Source organism: Anabrus simplex, chromosome 10, assembly GCF_040414725.1.
Source record: "Anabrus simplex isolate iqAnaSimp1 chromosome 10, ASM4041472v1, whole genome shotgun sequence".
NCBI lineage: Eukaryota > Metazoa > Arthropoda > Insecta > Orthoptera > Tettigoniidae > Anabrus > Anabrus simplex.
Window position 1 is genome coordinate 92,331,286 of NC_090274.1, and position 19,163 is coordinate 92,350,448.

Genomic DNA, 19,163 nt, shown 5'->3' on the forward strand with positions numbered 1-19,163 from the left:
GTACCAGTAGGTTCTGGTTACCCGGGGGTTACCTAGCCGGTTGTCCGACTCGCTGGATGAACGGTCAGCGTATTGGCGTTCGGTTCAGAGGATTCCGGGTTCGATTCTCGGCCGGGTCGGTTATTTTAGCCTTAATTGGTCATTTCCAATGGCTCGGCGGCTGGGTGTGGCGTATTCAGCATTAGAAGTCATCCTCGGTAGGGCTCTCATCTTCACAGACGTGCAAGTCGACTAATAGCCCGTCTACGGGAAAATGACCCACACCAGGCCTCTCCGGAGGCCATACACCATTATTACTTAGCGGGTAGGCCATCTTAAACCAGAATTATGATGATGATAATCATCATCGATCTAGTCGGTGACCGTGTTTAATCCCATTATGTGAGGAAAACCGTCGGTCTGCATTGCTTGTGTGTAATACCCTAATGTGGGAAACACCATTGGTCTGTGTTGCCTGCGAGTGGTGCCATTATGTTTGACATGCCATGTGTCTATATTACCTGTCATTAGTACCACCATGAAAGGAGTGCCATGAGTACAATACATGCACCACTATAGGAGGTAGGCCATGGTTCTGCTTTACCAGTAAGTAATATTATTGCATATTCAGTGACATGGAATTTGGACCCTTTTCGACAACTGGGTTTGTCTCTGAAAATAAGGCATTGTTAATTGGATCCACTGATTGTCTTTGAATCGTGGCCATTTTGTCATTGTCATCTGTTTTAGATTTTATTTCACTATACCAACAAGAGCACTTTTTTAATTGTAGGTGTTGAAAAATTTATAATAAAAGCAATTCTGATGGTAGAAAGTTGAAACCAACATTGATTATCACCGCAAGTTTGAGAGAAAATAACCTTTAGTATCTGTTTTTTGCTTCTCACTTATCTAAACAGTGTAAGCTACACAAGTGCCCCCAGTACAATGGACCCCACACCTTATTGGTTTGCAAAGAACAATTAATTCCCAATAATATTATGAATGTTAGAAGCTCTGCAATTTTCCCACCCACTGAAATATTCAGTTAAGCACTTGTGTGGCAGTGAAGAACAGTTCAGGAGAGGTTGTACTAGTTAAATATTTTTTGGACCTGGGGAGTCATTTATACTTTGTCTCTTGTAGTCTTGTCACGAAGCTTGAGATTTGTGAATACAACCACAAGCCAACTTCCTGCACGGCAAATTGATTGTTCCAGTTGGTATATTACTCGTGACGTCATTTTAAGTGTTAGTATATTTGAGCAGTGTTCTGCTATGGATATCTTGCTAAGAGCTGAAGTCTACTATGATATTTTGTCTTCTAATATCTTGCATGAGAAAAGTTATCTCACCTTGCTGGATGACCAGATTTGATTGGGTATTGTCAGACACCATCCCGGAGTCTTCTTAAGAATAACACCAAGGTTCGGTGTGCCATGCTTATTAATTTTGATTCTGTTTGCACAAAATTGCAAAGGGTTTGGAGGCTTGAAGAACTCCATCAACCATTTCTTACTCGTGAAGAAAGGGCATGTGAAGAACATTTTCTTGCATAATGATCAAAAGGATGATTCTGGCAGGTTTAATTGCAAATTTCCTATTCGTCCCCAAGTATCATCTGTAGCTCAGTCTATGCATAATGCTGTTAAAATGCTCGAACTCATTGAAAATAAGTTTGCTATATTTCCAGATTTGAAACAGCTATATATAATTTTCATGCATGAATACAGTAAAATGGGACAGATGGAAAAATTACCCCTTGTGACTTCTCACTCATTAAGCTTTCATATGCCCCATCATTGATTCTAGCATGGCAACCAAGCCAGGAGTTGAGTTTGACAGATGTTGTGAATCTTGAAAAGGGATAGGTTTGAAACTTTGGTAATTGTTGACCCTGAAATGCAGCCTGACTTCATGTCTATTGTTTTAAGGTTCATAACTTACCTTGTTACTCATTCAGTTGCTATTTCTAATATATACAAATTTGTGTTCATACATCCCAACCACAGGAGAGTTCAAAATGTTGTGTGGCATGAATCCTCTGATGAAAAGGTCAAGGACTACAACCTTACTACTGATACAAGTTCTGCACCAATTCTTGCTCCGAGATTTCTAGTTTAACTTGCTGATGAACACACAGAATCACACCCTACTCCATATCCTTGTTTTTATGTTGACCTCGTGTTGACAGGTACCAGATCATTTGAAGTTGCTGAGGAGCTTCAGTCATAAATTTCTTCCTGACTTTCTAGTACACATGTTTATCTTAGAAATTGGATGTAAAATTGTGCAGAAGCCCTTGCCAGTGTCCCTGTAGATGATAGAGAAATCTAGTCAACATTTAACCTCACTAAGGCTGAAGTTATTAAAACATTAGGAATTATTTGTCATCCTAAACATGATGAATCTCAGTTAAAATAAAGTTGAAGAATAAGGAAATCACTAAGGGAAGCATTCTCACTATAATTGCTTCCATATCGGACCCTCTTGAATTGGTTGGATGTGCTGTGGTTATGTGCTAACTTGTCATGCATTCTATTTGGCAATTGGAAATTATATGTGCTTAAGTGTTAGAGCCTTTAGCTAAAATTATTGAGATTTGGCATGCTATGTAATGTGATAAGAAGCAATCTTGTTACATATATTGTGTTTGCTTCTGGATTTTGTTTTTGATTTTTTTATCTTAATTGTAAAATACAATAGCTTTTTTTTCTCCTTACTAGAGTTGGGAACGTTGCATTAATGACTGGAGGTCCAGTGGTTACATGTAGCAGTAGGTACATGATATTGGAAGAAGGAAGTGAGGTTAAATGCATTTTGCCCAATCGTAATGAATGCAACCAACACATGCTCTGTGACTCTGATCAAAGGCCAATCCATCCCATTAATCATTCGGTTCTGTGTTCGAAAGACCGTGGATCTAAGTTCTCTCAGAAGACTCAACTTCGGCAACAACCGGTAAAACATACTGGTGAGCATCAATATTCTTGTTATCAGTGTGGTTCTAAGTTCGCAAAAAAGTCAACTCTTCGGAATCATCTTGTTTTACATACCGGTAAGCGTCCAATTTCTTGTTGTCTCTGTGGTCAGACGTTTGCGCACAAGTGGAATCTGCTCCGGCACCATTCTGCACATACTGGTGAACGTCCACATTCCTGTAATGAATGTGGAAAATCGTTTTCACAGAATTCTCATCTTCGGCAACACCTCGTTACACATAAAGGGGAGCGTCCTTATTCCTGTGATCAGTGTAGTTCTAAGTTCGCTAAAAAATCAACTCTTCGGAATCATCTTCTTATACATACCGGTGAGCGTCCACTTTCATGTAGTCTCTGTGGTCAGACGTTTGCACACAAGTGTAATCTGCTCCGGCATCATTCTACACATACTGGTGAACGTCCACATTCCTGTAATGAATGTGGAAAATCGTTTTCACAGAAGTCTCGTCTTCGGGAACACCTCGTTACTCATACAGGGGAGCGTCCTTATTCCTGTGATCAGTGTAGTTCTAAGTTCGCTCATAAGTCAACTCTTCGGAAACATCTTGTAACACATACCGGAGAGCGTCCACATCTTTGTGAGCAATGTGGTAAGAGGTTTCCAATGAAGTCGGCACTTCTACAACACAATGTTATCCATACAGGTGACCGTCCTCATCCCTGTAAACAATGTAATGCGAGGTTCTCTCGGGCCGCGCACCTTCGGCAACATCTTGTTGTTCATACAGGTGACCGTCCTCATCCCTGTAAACAATGTAATGCGAGGTTTTCTCGGACCTCGCAACTACGGCAACATCTTGTTGTTCATACAGGTGTGCGTTCACATTCATATTAACACGTTGGTAAAAGGTTCTCTCAGAAGTCGTCTTTGCCAGCACCTGGTTGTTGATATAGATGAGCGTCCACCTTCGACAACATCTGCCACCACTTACAAGCCTGTTTCCTTATTCAGCTAAGCAATGTGGTAAGACGTTTTCTCACAGGTCACAACTTCGAACACACCTACTTTCGTAACTGGTGAGCTGGCATTTCCTGTGATCAATGTGTGAAGACGTTTTCTCAGGAATCATATGTTCGAAATCGCCTGCTTATGCATACTAAACCGTCCATATTACCTACGTGCGCATACTGTTGAGCGTCCAGACAAGACAACTGTATAGCAACACATGCTTATGCATACTAGTGCGCGTCCACGTTCTGGTTATGACACTGCGGAAGAGTCTTCTGAAAGTGTAGTTCTTTGAGAACATATGCTGACCCATACACCGGAATGTCTACAGTCTTGTAATGAATGCGGTAATTAGTTATATTACAAAGTCCAGTCTCCTTAAAAACAAGATTTTTTGCAGCTCCCCCCACTTCGTTAAGAAGGACGTAACAGTTTTGGTCACAATTGTGAGTTTGATATGCAGTGGCTTATATATATCTTAGATACATGGAAGAAAAGACAGCGGTTATCAGACATGACCACATCAATGTGGTAATATTTCAACGTATATTAATGTTCGACAACGCATTTTTGCGATTAATGTGGATCGCCCACTGCTGGATGTAGTAAGTTCTTTTCTTGAAGAGTGCAAACTCTATATACAATATCTTACACACACTGCAATGTATGTGTAGAGCTATTAAAATCATTAATAACCATTGCCATATGACTAAAATAATGAGATCATATAAAATACTTAAGCACCTCACGCTTGGTGCCATTTGAAATATAATGTTCACAAATAATCAATGCAATATGGTTAAAATAAAATTAGATAAGAATAAAATACTTACTTGTCTCATGCTTGGGCATAAAATGAAATCTTTCTGAATAAATTACTAACATAACTAACATAAAATAAAGTAGTAAAATAATATTTCGAAATGTTCGTTGTATAGGCGCCAGAGTTCACGAGAATGGATCCCTTAAATTTTAATGGAGTGTGATAATTCTTTCTGTCGCAGGACGTGCACGTAAGGCTTTGTACGGGTACATCATCTTCAGGCCTTACCTAGCCTTCTGAAAACGACTTAACTTCTGCCAGATTCATCAATAACTCCACTGATTCTAAAATAATGAACTATACTCTGAAAAATATCCGTGATCGGCACCACATATACACACCAAAATATATACAATGTACACTCACAACATATCGTTAGAAGACTCCATATTTACACAATAATCGAAAAAAAATACAGTGGGAAACCAAAAGCGAGGTCTAAGCCATCACTTGCAGTAAACCCCTTGAACAAAGCACATATGTAGATAAGTACCCTTAACTGTTTATATGAAACAACACAACTTGCATATTCTCATTATTAGCACTTATATCAAACAGATACTATACCTTTATAATACTGTGTTCACTGACTTTAACACTTGCTTTAAAGATGTATCACTCAAGCAACACACGCTTGTTCTGGAACATACAATGTGGAACGTTACAGCACCACATACCTCTCACCAACATATAATACAAAGCTGCCTTAAGTGGTACTATTTCAAGTGCCTAAGAACTCCACAGTTATAGGTTATTACCACACTTCGCAAACATAATAAAGCCAGGTTCCTGCGAGTTACGTCTCTCCTCTGCTGGTAGAAGTCAAGTTTTCTCCACCATAGTTTAAAGTCCAGTCCAGTATGGAGCAGAGTCCAGTATGCTGCTCGGCGTTTGATCACATGCCTATATAGACCTCTTACATGATGTGCCCAGATTGATCCTTGCCATACAATCACGTGTAGAAGATCTTAACATGAACACGCCCCGAACCTTTTCCGGATCACCTGACATCAACAAGGCCACCTCATCAGATTCTGGGCTATTCTCATTACTCAAAGGAACTTTCCATCTTAAACATCAGCACGGTTACCGGACTCGGGGATGTCCGCATGACTCATAAAAATTTCCACGCTGCAATTAGCAATGTTTCCCATCCGTTTGTACAAAGGAAATTACTCGTATCACATATGGACAACTTCCAGTTTAAAATATTAGGAATAAATATACAAATGAAATATTGATAGTCAATCGAATACTGACAATATCTCCTACTTTTGAATATAGTGCGAGGATGTGATGTACTATCACAACACAGGATGAATATTGGTAACACTCTCATGTTGAATGTTGTAGTGCGTTTTCCGCCAATATATTTTTCGCAGACATCTGTCGCCCAAACTGTCGTAATTAATGTGGTAAAATAATTCGTGAAAAGACCCCACCTAATGGGCATCTGCTAAAAGACATTTGTAAGTCTCCTTACTCTAGTGATGAACGTTCCCCTGATATCCCGTCTTCAAACACACCTGCCCACGCATAGTGCTGGGCGCCTAAAAATTTGTAAAGAATGTAGCAGTAAGTAATTCAGAAAATCTATGTTTCGAATGTACAAGGTCACTTGTACATGTGTGTAATGTAAGAGGGAAGAGGCAAATTGGAAAACATCCGGTGATTCAATCCAAGCTACGGTTACACTGTTCATGTCAATGTGATGGTAAATTTTCTGAAGTGTGGAATAAAACATCATATGCTGACTTGCAGTGTGGAACGGGGACGTTCTTCCGAAGAATTTGGTGGAACGTATCTCACTCTTGTAACGAGTGTGGTAATTTTCGTAAACGCCTGCTCACTCAGTCTCCAGAGTAGATGCTTCTGTGTTATCAGTGCGGTAGTAGGTTTCGTAGAAGTTTTATTTTCAGAAGAACTCACCCGCTAACACTGCAGAACGATCAAGGAATTTTAGTAAATGAATCATTTTCGGACAAACCTGGTAGCTCATCACAGTGAACATCTGCACTGGTGTTATGTATCATTGGTCGTTTGTTCTTCTTGTAAGTACACTCGCAAGGAACACATGTATAGACCATATCGGTAACGCCCATGTTGTTATATGGTACGTTTCAACGTTATTTTCTGGTAATCTTAATCTTAGGAAAGATTGTATAGAAAGGCTACACCCTTGCATTCAACGTGCAGATGTGTTTATATCTGCAGTCTAATCTTGTTTGACGACTATTTAACCCTCGAATGATGATTCAAACCCTGACGTAGATTTTGTGATAACAAGTAATATTGAATCCAACAGCTAATTTATTGAAGGAGAAGAAGCATTGGGGGTGCAACTCTAGCTAATTCCAATTTTACGGTGAATACACATGATCGAAATGTAAATAGCTCTCCTTGTTATTTTCTTCATAAAGGCACAAGAAAAGCAACGAATTTAATCCATTTCGATCTTCTCTAAGTGTCATATACATGTTACATTTTGCTTGCCATATTGGGAATTATTGTGTTTATTTTTGGATAAAAAACGTTTTTGGACAATACTCTTAACAGATGGATGTATTAAATACATATTGCTTGCCACAAATTTTCATATCCGTGTGTGTTTTGAACCCTAAATATCCTGATTTTTCAGTGGACATTTTAAAGTTTTTAATTGAGTCGTCTATTCCAAGAATGTTTTCAGAGTATTGACATGCCATTTTATTGTGAAACATTTTTGGTGCAAAATTACTCACCGAAATGGTTTACGTAATTGTTTTTTATGGGTCTATCACACCTAGCCCGACCGTTCATGTTACGATTACCACACTACTGTTCTAGGGTTAGCATGGTTGGAGCGAACGCCCATTCATAGCGATGTACACAATAGGAAATTTTCTCAGTTGTGAAATCGTCGATGGTACCAGTCCACTAACACACGATTCAGGCCGCACTTTTCTCACGTATACAGTGCCACGTTTCTCTAATTGGTCTTTCGTTGAACAACAGTCGGGATGTGTGGGTCAGTAACATTATTGTTATTATTCTATAGCATTCTTATCTCTCTCTGGAGAAGTGTCGTGGAGTTTTGCTGAGCCTGAAAGTTTGTTTATCCTAAGTTCCCCCATGAAGCCCTTTTATTTACTTACTGTGGAGTATGGCTGATTAGATGTTCGATTTGTGGAAATATCTTTAAAAGTGTAATAGTGTGACAACAACAGTGGAAGTAGATCTCTGCTTTCCTGTATGAATAGAATAATATTGTTGCTCTCAGCAATCTATAGTTCCACACTTCGAGCTCGATGACACTCCAAAGTATTGTTATGCAGTGTATTTACTCTATAATAGTGCACCGTGCTGTAATCTAGAAATTATTAAGTTGTCTGAAATCTATACGTGTGTAGTCACCTGTACTCTTTATATTCGTGGTGTATAATATCTTGAGGGGCGGCATAGGAGTACGAGCATGTAATTCTCGTTTAAAATGTTATTTTAGGAATCGACATAAGAGGAGCAAATTCCGTCGTACTGCAGTAAACGAGAATATGAAATATTAGAGAATTGGAATTCATGTGCAGCAAAACAACACAAATGTGATGGCAACTGGAGATATATGAGCAATATAAATTATACACAAGGATATTGTTATTTACTTGCCACTAGTCATACAAAATTCATGTGTACTACCAGTTACCGTGGGCAGGCCTTTTATATGTAATTTCATGTCACTTAAATTTACATCATTACATCTGTAATAAATGGTAACACAGAATATCAGGAGGTAAATTGTAACTCTCCTCAAGGATATCAAATTTTTTTCCAGTTTGTACTTGTTTATAAAAAAGTAAATCAGGATATGGGGTGCAATGGCTATTGACTCTTTTATTACCTCCTACCAATATCATAATTTATTATTTCGCAAGCAGTGTTACATTAATTTTAGAATCTCAAATAATTTTGTCGTTGACAATTATTTTTATATTTGCATATAACATTTTGTTAATTTCTACCGCCCCTTTTCTTCAGAAATACCCTGGTTAGCTAAGCAATAAAACAGTTTCCTTTCGGATTACTTGCAAGATGAGGAATGTAGCTTTCTAATAGTTTCTGTAATACCATAGTTTTTCATAGTAGCTTTCCTTTCAGGGAGATCATAAATTAAATTTAAATATTTCTTCTTGAAATATTAGTGTGTTTCTGAGTTCCCACCTTCCACTGAAATTATATCTGCCTCATCATCATGAAATATTTCATTCAGTTAATGTTACCTTCCCGATAGTTTTGCCATGATAGTTGAAGACTGAGACGTTTTTGCTCAGGCAATGAATAGTCTATGACAACATATAAATAAATTTTTCTACGTTAGTTATAATATTTTATAAACTAAATATATTTCATGTCAATTGATCATTAAGAAAATACTCCTGTACACTCGTGATTACTAATATTTACACCGCATTAACTAATACTCACTTTGGCAGTCAATCAACCATAAGGTAATTAGGAAATTTAAATCGCCAAAATGAATCATATTTACAGATTTACATAGATGATCGTGTGCAGTTACTGCTCTCCTAAATAAAATAATAATAATTAGTACTTACCCGGTCTTTGTCTTGTGATGAACAAGGGCCTCGTAGTGCCTTTCATTGGTGATTACTGTTTCATGGCGATAATATTGACTGCAGGGAAGTTCATGGGTCCGTTTCATTTATCGACCACCATACTAGTGAGGCATTATTCTTGATGGGTAGAAATGCGTCATTGCTAAATGAAACATTGGTCTATTTAGTAATTGTTCACTTACACCTCTCCCAACTAGCGGGCCGCACGAACGTTATGGTACACGTTTACCGCGCCCGACACTCGAACTCAAGGTCTCCAGCTTTGAAACAATACCAGATAGTGTTTGGTGTGCTTACTTGCCTCACTGGAATTAGTCCGTCCACTCATAAGCAGTTATTAGATAACACCTAATGGTATTAGCTGGGACCGATGACCTTAGATGTTAAGCCCCTTTAAATAAGAAGCATCATCATCATCATCAAGGTCTTAGTTCGTCCATCATAAGTACATATCCCTTAATACAAATTTTATAAGCTTGTCTAGTTCAGCGCCCACATTAGCGGTTGCAATTATTATTAAATCTGTTTACAAATCCAGTGTTCACACCTCTAGGTTTTCATATTTATTACTGGATTCTATTCTCCAATCGCTTTGAACGATGAGCAAAATGTAAAACTCACAAAGAGCTCCGACATCTCGGCGGGTGACACGCACTTCTAGCAACAGCTCTGGACCCAAGAAAGGCGGAGCATCTAATCCTAATACTTTGAAGTCACGGCCCCTCAATAGACACTAGCAAACATTTCTTTCTGAGGGCAGCCGAATTCCTATCATTGGTTCGCTGTAATTTCCTAGCTTCTACCAGAATGGTGAATTAAAGTATGATTGGGCATGGCTGCATAATTCGATGGCCCAGAACGAAAGAGTTACAATTTAAATCCTATGCTTTTCAAGAGAAGAGTTTAGAGTTTTAGCAGTTTACATCATTGCCTCTCAAAAATTGACGTGTTACATAATTTTTATGAAAATTTTTCTGTACGCGAATATTAGGTGGTTGTTATAATGTGGAAAATAGTTACAACTCATAATAAAATAATAAAAGCGACGAATTTCAGAACAATGAAAACTGCTCAAGTGCTTGCTAAAATGAAGGCATTAGATGTTGTGTTGTTACAATTTCGGAGGTTGTAGAGGTCGGCATATGGTAGACATTGACAGAAAAACTTCAAAAAATAATTTCTTGAGTTGTTACTCCTTCGTTCTCAGCTAACGTAATTATATGCTGGCTGTTTTGTCTTTTTATTTCGCCCATACCGGGTACCCGTGCTGGATAGAAAGTTCGTTGGGTTTTCGAACGTTGAAGCATCTCATATTTTCCCCCTCACAATTGGCAGTTGTATTTCCCCGAACAAATTGAAAAAGCTTGGGTTATTAAATTTCTGTCACTGCCTCGCTTGCGCGTTTCTCTCACACAGTGGGGCTTGGCGCGCCCTGCTCATTGTCTACCTTGCTTGAGAAACGGAGCATTCCCTCGTTGTGGGCTCGGCGCGACAAAAGCACTCCGTATTACGTCCTGGGATCGTTGTTTGGTAGGGTTCAATAAATTCATTAAACTATAAATCTGACGTTATTTTCTCTCGGTGAATAACGAAATTTGCTCTTTGCTTCCATCCAATTTTGATGTTGCTTATTAGTAAGGGCGTCCGTGTTGAAGTTGTCCGCGTGGCGTGGGGCTCTGATACAACTATGCAGGATACCACCTCATCGTATAGTTACATGATGAGGCACTTGGTTTAAAGCTAAGTTGGAATAGGCAGAGCATATCAGTTAAATCTCACAAGTTGTGCATTGAATGCTGGAGATACAGCAATAGTACAATACTTGACATCAATCCCAAGCGTATCAACTATACATGGCAACATATACATGCTCCTTGTGGCAATATAATGGCTAAATTTAAAGATGTCAAGAAAGATGAAACGAAAATATTAAAATGTAGGAAAATTGTGCAGTGTATTCATCATCCTGCTCAGCTTGTACTTACTACATGTGGCACTTGAGTTAAAGCTGACTAGAATTACGCAGAACATTACAGTAAAATCACGCAAACCTTTTATTCAATTAACTTCTGAATATTCAGTTGCCTATACAAATGTACAACCCATGAGTTCTGAAAATGTGTATGACAAAGGCCCATTATGGAAATTGGCCATAAGTTACAACGCAACTGGAAACATCTGGTGTTGTAATTAACATAATTGGGAAAGTAGTGAAAAAATAACACGACACCGGAGATGAAAAATTTTTGAGGTGTTGTGCAATGTTGTCAATGAAGAGACAAACTCTTAAATTACGGTAATGGACCTTTCACATTCATATATTTAATTGCATTATAAAACTTGTCTTTCTGTCTTTCCTCTGATAATGTACCTACGTATGCAGCTATAAATCGTAAATCCTCACCATGATGGAGACGATTACAGTGACAGAGTTATGAATTCAAGACCGAGTGTACGAGGTCCGTAAGAAAGAAATATAAGTGTACTTAATCGTGGTATTTCTCCTACTTGCATATCTTCTGGAGGGCATTCCCGAGTTCACTACACTCATCATAGAACACCCAAGTCTCAGTTAACCTGGAATGTTCAGGCATGCTCTCAAGTGATGATTAGCACAGGACTAGTAATTAAACCTTCGATATTTTGCACTGAAGTTATGAATTTTCACAGTCAACGTATGTGTTGCCACACGAGGAATCTTCAAATGAGAGAACATACTGTTTTGACTCGATCCTCACCGATGCTGATTAGCCTATGTGCTGCATTCTGGTGCACCTAATCTACAACTCAGCGTTGGATATGATACTATTTATAGGCTGTTTTTTAATTTAATTAGGAATTCTGTCTGATTTGCACGCATAAGGGACATGGTATCTACCTTGTATGTATTAAGGTTTACTCTTTAGTTTGGGGTAGATTTGGGTTGTTGTTGATTATCAATCTATCACTCCGAGTTAATAAGTGTTTCAATTCATACATTTGAGGCAACAACAAAACAGATCACTCCATCCCACTATGACAGCCAAAAATGCATTGAGAAGATGAATACACGTATGTACTTTCCTTTCAACGCTATTAAATACTAGCAAATGTACCCGTGCTTCGCTACGGTATTCTACATTGTATACGGATATCGACGTAAATACTGTGCGTGCAGTAAATGAGATTGTTTTGAAATTGCATGTCTCTTAGCCTTATCCGAGTAATAGCACGGGGAGGTCCCCATACGTTGTTTCCAATGTAAAGTAAGGGTTGCGGAGTTGTGATGGTAACGGCAGGCTCACTTGCCTACTGCCATTCACAATCGAGTTGGCAAGTTTACATTATAATTGCAGGCCCCATTGCCTACTCCGGGGTCACAATCGGTTTGGGGAGTTTTAGTTACAATGGCAGACCCATTTCCTACTTACAGACAGATTACAGTTGAGGAGTTTTTATTATAATAACAGGCAACTTACCTACAACCAGTCAAAATTGAGTTGTGCAGTTATCATTATAATGACAGGCCCTTTTTACTGCCGCCAGCCAGCTTACTGCCAGTCACACAGAATTAGTGAGTTTCCCTGAAAATAGCAGGCCACTATGCCTAATGCTAGTCAAATTTTAGATTGGAACATTTGTTTATAATGGCGGGCACCCTGGCCTGGAGCCAAACACAATAGGATAGGGGACTTTCGAACAAAACTGCATGATCTCTTGCCTTCTGCAAGACATATCGAGAAGTGAATTATTCATTAAAATGGTAGGCCCTCCTTACTAATGCCAGTTACACAGGAGTTGTAGAAGGACCCCATTCCTACTGCCAGCAGTGAAAGTCGATGTAGGGAGTACTGATTACAATAGCAGGCACACCCTTTCTCGATCGTTACAAATCGACATCAATGAATATATATAGATGGACATATGGAAGTATATGCATGTTTACAATATTGCAGACCTTTATTTACAGATTAATTGCTGCTAAAGGGTACGTCATATTGACAAAGGATTGTTCCGTAAGGCGCAGTATTTAGCGATCTAAATGGCTGGTCCTATGTTATTCTCTCGCATCTCATCTATTCATGGGTCAGATTGAGTCTCTAACCGGTCACCACCCTCTAGGACCCCGGAAACATCCCAGCGGTGATGAGGTTAATAACCTTACCCACCAGTTGAGGGAAAAGAAGGAGATAGGAAAAGAGAGAGAGAGAGAGAGAGAGAGAGAGAGAGGGAGAAAAAGAGAGAGAGAGAGAGAGAGAGAGACACTGGTGTGAAGGTTGCTATTGTGTCCGCCCCAAGAGGGTAGATTAAGCGAACACAAGAGAGAACAAGGGCGAAAAGAAGCAACAAGTCACAGTACATCAAAAATTCCAAGGATAAAAACGGCACCAGCCAACAACATGATACTAAAATTACCCAAAGGAAGAAAAAGAGACACTTACCCAAAACGTGGAGGAAAAGCGACTTAAGGTCCGTGGACAACCAAACAAAGAAATAGTTGCAGCGCTGCACCAAATGTGGTAAATGAAAACCAACTTTTAAGTGATATGAAAGGAAACTTTAATAGACATTTAAAAGAGAGGTAACATTTCAAGATAATATTAGGAGTGGACCTAGGTTTAATTATTAATTCAGATAATACTTTGAACCATATTGTTTAAAAGAATGTAAAAACTCGACTAACAATAATTGGATTAACCTGCAAGAAATTGATATGATTAATAAATAAATACCCAATGAAGCAGCTTTAAATAAGAAAATGCAGACTTCATTTAACAAATAAAGGAACTAAATCGTAAGAATCAACAAGAAAAAAAAACAACAGTGACCTCCATACCGTCAAACAAGATAATTAAATATTGATTTAAGTGTGATCGATCACGCGTTTAAGAAAAAAAACAAATACCATGTTTAGTAAACCAACCCTAGTCCCATGACCTTTAGGCCGGTTGCCTTTTAACTTTACCACAATTCGTTCCAATTTCTACCAAGGGCAATTTCCAAGGGCACACGAAATTAAAGGAAGAAGTTACACATTTCGCCCAGCAAAGAACGAGACGAAACGACAAAAGGTAGGCCGAAATAAATCACTTTATATGAAAGAAATGCCAACGATACCAGGCAACAAAATATATTCATCCCACAAGAACACATCAACCAACAACAAACGCGGTAAAACAACGCCCACAACAATTACCCAAACACACGTTGCCATAGTAACGGACAAGCAAAGCACGGACTACAAATGAGAAGTAAAACCAACGGTTTTAAATCAAAAATAAAACAGAGATCCCAGAAACAATGCAAAAAGAACAAAAGGAGAAATAAATCCCAGAAGGCAAGGAACCCGAAGGAAAGCTAACCCCGCTACCTTGGAAACTGCGCCTTGGTTCACACCTTATGGTACAATCAAGAGCAAAAAAACTTTTACAGAATTTTACGATAACCATACTAATTTTTTCCACCGTGCGAACTGCATTCTAAAATGATTAATTGCCGAAACCGTTTCCCAAGGTTCACAGACGCACACGATATCCAGCACAATTTTCGAACAGGAAGTCTTAATCCAAATATTATTATTATTATTATCATTACAGTATCTTGAAGTACGCCGAAACACATAAATCTTCTTGCTTCCCCAGAATTACTTTAATCCAAAACAGTTACATACCTTTGAGTCCAGAAAAATTGAGAAGTTCAAACCTTGGCCATTGTTATTGAAGACCGGCAACCACGAGGCCGTGAACTAAAGTTGTTCACCAAGGATCCTGGAGGATTATCGTAGTAAAAACATAATCCAATGAAACAGTAGGAGGCCAGCAACTAATCGAATAAGGGATAATCCCTCTTAAGTTGGTTTCATGGGGGTTTCATCACCACCACCCGCCGCATAGCGGAACACTCACATACACGTCTATCCATGGCGGCTACAGGACGCCGACTCGCTCGGAAGTCGTTGCTAGGGGTGAAGAGTAGACTCCCCTCACCACTCGCGCACGCGCAGTAGGCGCAGACCAAAACTCCGTTCAACAGCGCGCGGCATATCATAACAAAGTAGATATTGGCGAAAGCCGATTGACAAAGAATTTCCAAATGGCAACACACATGCCAGTTCGAAAAGGTTATGGGGGGGGGGTCACAAACTACATAATACTGTCTCAGTCCTCCCGCCCCGAAAGACGACAAATCTGGAGCATAACACGATGATGATGTGGTGGTCACATATATACTAAATTTGGGCGAAGTAGTCCAACAGGAAACGACCACCAAGATTAACTAATTTCAGTTAGGAGTTCACATGACCAGGTTAATAGTCCAATACACAGTTCCATATCACATAGTTTTTAGAAATAATTGGCGGGCTGCGATCAACATCAGTGTCCAGAAACGTTAACTGAGCACTCGGAAAATCACCAGAGTAATGTTTGTCATCAAATAGAGAGTACAATGACCAGAGTTCACCAAATTTTCAGTTTCACCCAATACACATTGTTTCAATGCGTCAGACAATGATATAGTTTATGACATATGACGCAGTTCACCTTGAGGTTCGGCAACTCTCACACTAATCACAGATATACTGACCAAAACTAAACGAAAACCACATAATTATAAGTCCACGCATCCAGGTTATTTCCTCAAGCACGGTGGTAAATTAATTTTTAATGCACGAATGCCTTTACAAGTCTCCTTTGATATTAAGGAAATGCATGATCTTGTGTTGCAAAGGGAGACAACAGGGGCAAAGAAACGCACCGGAAAACCCGAATGGGGGCAAAACCACAAGAAGAGGGAGAAAAAAACAAACCAGGAAACTTAAAGTAGGTGAGTATTCAGTTACAGGATCCACAGATCCGCCAATTAACTTTACATAGGCTAGTAACCAACAAACTAGCTGAAGCCCAGAGCTTTCCACTTGGTCCAATATAGTACCGAAGGAAAAGAAGGGTCCATACCACGACAATTAAGAAATCAAAGGGAAACTACATAAAATATACCATGTTACTCTTCCACGAAGGACACTTAGCCATGATACGAGGAGAAACAATTAACAAGAACACATAGAAACATAGGGTACAATCCAACACATAATACCAACCAGGACTAAGACAGATATCCCGAAGAATCATGAACATAACGGAAGGGAAAGCAGAAATATTACTCGAGCACAAATCATCCACAAGAAAAATATATAAGTAAAGGTACAGGACCACTCCAAAGAATAGACGTCCTTGGAACATATGGTTTAGAATAGCAGGAGTTAAACTAAGAGGACACATGAAAGACCTATTCAAATTACACTTTTAGAAATTGGAGTGACACACACACAACCACAGAGTGGCGAACTCGTCAATCGGTCCAAGGGTCAAGAACGAGGGGTAGAGCAAGATACAAACCACACTGGGATCGGCAACTCATCCTAGTTCACCAACAAAACACAGGTAAGGACTCAAGCATAGAAAACTAATTTTGAACAGACCAACGGAAAACCATCAGAGAGAAGGGACGCAGAAACCACACGAGTTACAGATAGGTAAGACACGCAACAGTAGCATCGACGGGCAATCAGGAAACTCCTATAGGTTACCAGATGGAAAAATCGCGATCAGTCAGTCATCCATAACGGCCACATCAAGGTACAACTACCAAAAATAAATGCACGGGGCAACGTGGTACAGAATAGTAACCACAAACCTAATCCTGCGTGAGGAAGAACAAGTCGAAAATCCCAGAGCCAACAGATAACTAAGAATTGCCCACCCGAAGGTGTACTTCCTCGGAGTAGTGGATACCAAACCAACAACCAACTCTACCGCGACACAGAGGTAAATTAAAGGACAAATCACATCCCAACCAAGGTGTCTTGACAGCCAAACAACGTAATCCCAAACCCGATCACATAAATCATGACAAGCTAGCAGCACGGGTTATTCATAGAGAGATAAAGGATAGCTATCCTCAACGCGTGCTCACAGACCACACAAAACAGCACAATACAAAGCAGAAATTACAACAGCAAACCAGGTACAGATTAAGGACTAGGTCCATCCCACAGAAGCACAAAAGGAGAAATATCCTCAGGAAGGAAGTCCGACAGTACCACCGAAAACTCCACACGCCAACCGGTAGATAAGGAAAATTACACTACGTTACTAACGGTCCACATTTCAAAAGGATCCTAACAACTCACTACAACATTACCAAGTTACAACACAGGAGATACAACCATAATGCTGGCAGGAGCGCACCAACCGAACGCCCACAGAAAAAATCGGAGACAGATTTTCTACATAACCCCAAAACCAAAAGGTTAGGAAGATAAATTCAGCCCAAAAACCCATTACAGGAAAAATAATATAGAGGGTTCACGCATAGAAAACCACCATTAGAACAGCCGTGAAGAGTGCCCAAAAGTAGGAGTGTCAGATCTCTCAATCATGGATGAATACAAACATCAGTATCCGGAACAGAAACACCTTTAAGACACGGAGTCCATGCAGAAGGCAAGCAGGGAACTTATCCGACACCAAATGATCGAAACACACCACAATCAGAAATCGTACAATGCTAAAATGGCACAAATAGCAACCCAATCATGACTAAGCACCACACATCTTCAGACACACGCACACAATGAAAGGATGACAAAATGGTAAACACTCAGGCACCAGACACACTCCCTTACATTCCATCTCAGGCACACCATAGCTCAGCAATGATTAAGTCACCAGATGATCAAAGGGTTCAGCGGAAGGAATCCGATGCGGAGCCACAGAAGAAACAAACTTTGAAATTACATACTAAAAGCCTAGAGAAAACAGAGGGACAACAAAGCACAATTTAAGTTAGATGTCATTAGATTTCCCCAATGGAACCTCGGTAGCGCACCACATAAGCATAAGGTTATATAACGAGGATATCTATTCTAAGGTACTAATACCACCATCACAAGACAATAAAGGAAAAACAATTTCTAACTACAAGGATCCACACCTAGAAACAGTACATACAAGAAGTACTAAATTAGAATCACCAACACGAGGCACCGAAAGGACCAGATTGACTCGCTCGCCATCCCACAGTATGTGTGCTAAATTCACTAACGATACAGGTCAGTCACCAAAGGTGCATTCATCCAGCGGAAGATGCGGTACAATTTGCCAGATTAACCGGGTTTAATTTGAGAAACATGAACGCGCCTAATACGCTTTGCTACAGGGTCGCTTACTAAAATAGAAACGGGAGACAAGAACTCCAACACAGTGCACGGGCCTTGGTACCTAGGGGCAAGTTTTGCCGAAAACTTATTCACGGCCTTACTCATTGGGTAGCACTTAACATACACGAGATCACCAACATTGAATTTTGACGGTTTCCTACCTTTATCGTACTGCCTTTTGACCTTTTCGTATGACACGGCTAGATTCCTTTTTGCTTCGTTCCAGATCTTTTGAACATCATTAGGCCTAGATAGGTCTGGGAGAAGATCCTCAATACATAGCAGGTTAGACATAGGGGAGTACGGAGTATAGCCAAACATTAAAGACATAGGCGTCTTACCATGGGACTCATGAGTAGCGGAGTTGAAAGCATGGGCCAACCAATGTAGACAGGAGTCCCATTTGGACTGGTTGTCATGATGATACGCTATCAACGCAGATTTTAAGTTCCGATTCAACCTCTCTGCATAAGAAGGATTTGGATAGTATGGAATAGTGGTGACATGTGAAATGCCCAACTCAAACAGATACCTTTTGAAGGAGTTACTGGTGAAAGAACTAGCGTTGTCAGATACTAAGAACTTAGGTGGACCAAAGGATG